Here is a 2078-nt window from a genome sequence, read left to right on the forward strand (position 1 = left end):
TCTGTTCTTCCATAGTAAGGGGTTTCCTCTTTTAAAACGGCAGCCGCAAGCCGAGTCAGTGATTGCGCCCCCTCCCGGCGCATGCGTCGTCAGCTACCCCGCGGGCTCCGACGGCCGGCGGAGGCTCTGCGCTCGCCCCTCCCCTCACTCTCCCTTTTCCCGGCGCGGCTCGGTGCGCATGCGACTTGCCCAGTTAGGCAGCACGGAGCCGCGCCAGGGATCCCGGACGCCCGAAAAGACTCCCGCTCCCTTGGGCCGAAACCTGGCTCTGCAGGCGCCCAGTTCCCTGCCCCGGCCGGGAAGGGCGCCGGTTACTAGAAAGCCGGGGAGGCGGGGCCTGGTCGGGTGGAGGGCGCGGCCGGCCGGCGGAGCGCTAGCCTTAGGTCCTGGAGGCTCTTTGGCTTTCCCCCCGTGTGCCGGGGGCGAGGAGGAGGAGGAAGAGCTTCCTGCCGGATGAGGGATCCGGAGGCCAGAAAGGGAACCCGCTCTCCCTTCCAAAGCAAAACACTGCAGACGCCAGGTTAGATTTTTCGGGTGTTGGCAGACTTTTTCCCCCAGTGGCATCACTCGCGTTTCCTCTCGTGGTGCTGAGAGTGAAGAGTTGAAGAGGCGCCTGGACCGCCAGTGACATCCTCTGCCATCTGGAGGAGCGAGGCTTGGGTTGCTTCTTATTGGTGGGTGGGTTTGGGGAGACAGGGCATGCGCCCTTGGCCGGAGGAGGGAAGCGAAAGGACGTCGGGATTTATTTGCTCATTTGGAGATTTTCCCCCGGCCTTTTATAAACACCAAGTGACAGTATGATGGAAGATGGGGAATGAAGCATCAGAAATAAACCAGGACCCTAATTTGCATGGATTTCCTCGTTGCAACAACGTGTGACTACTACATATCTTCGGGAAATGACTTCCCTTGATGCGTTAAGGCACTCTTGGTCCACAGGGGAAAGCACATTTCAGTGCTTCTACTGGAGAATAGATCTTTACAATCTTAATTCCTAGTAATTCCTATGTTTTAATGAATATCATTTGGATTTGAAATAAAAAGCCATCTTCTTGTTTCAAAAAATACACTTTACTTTTTTGGCTATAAAATCCTCCCTTTAAAGTAACATTCACCTCAGTAAACATTTTCAGTTCTTGCTGTATGCTCCGGGCAAAAGAACATCAAACTGAAGCACTTATTCAGATACTTGATCCTTCACCTAAGGATTTTTCTTTCAGGAGTGGGAAAACATGATTTGTTAATTGACCCCATCATATAACAAGATATTTTGGTCGACATTTTTGCCTGTTCAGCATTCATTCCCTATTCTGATAATTTCCTTTGAAGAACTATCATGTATCCACTCTCAGTTCACATGGTCTGAGCAGGACACAGGGGGAAAGCATATTTGAGTTTAATACTCTGTTGCAAACTACAGTTCCTAAGAAAGGTTTTACCTCTTTACCAGTGGGTTTAAATCTGGGAGAATGGAAACCTGGAGCCGTCTTTCCACACGTGAATTCTGAGAAAGAAAGCAACATGGAAAATAAGCAGATTTGAAGACAAGAGGTTTGGCCTAAACACATGTTTGAGGCCCTGAAACAAATGTGGACTAGATTCCTCTGGAAATTTCATTAAACCAGTCAGTAAATTCTTGCATCTGTTTTATTGCTTAAACCAGTGAGAGGTTTTCTTTCACATGCAATCAAGAGTCCCGACTGACAAGAGGTAGGTAGGAAGACAGGAGGCAAAGTTAATAATACTGATAAGTTAGGTTGCAGCCAGACAAGAGAGGGTTTGAATGCTTTCCCTAGGATGGATTTTTGAATTTTATTCTAGAGACACTGATCCCTCCTTATAGTCCCCGTCATCTAGAATGTATTATCTTCAAAAATACCTTTGCCCTTTTTACTGATTTCATTGTCCTCTCAGTCACCAAGATCAAACCATGTCCATCTTTGACTCCTCTCTCTCTCATTGTATTTAATTATTTACCAAGACCTGTTGATAATCCCCCATTTTTCTGCTCAGTCCTCTCTCGCTGCTTGAACATTTCCCATGGTTCAGTTTACAGCTTCTCCTTTCTCCCAGATTCT

This window comes from Mandrillus leucophaeus, unplaced genomic scaffold, assembly GCF_000951045.1.
Source record: "Mandrillus leucophaeus isolate KB7577 unplaced genomic scaffold, Mleu.le_1.0 Scaffold412, whole genome shotgun sequence".
Taxonomy (NCBI): domain Eukaryota; kingdom Metazoa; phylum Chordata; class Mammalia; order Primates; family Cercopithecidae; genus Mandrillus; species Mandrillus leucophaeus.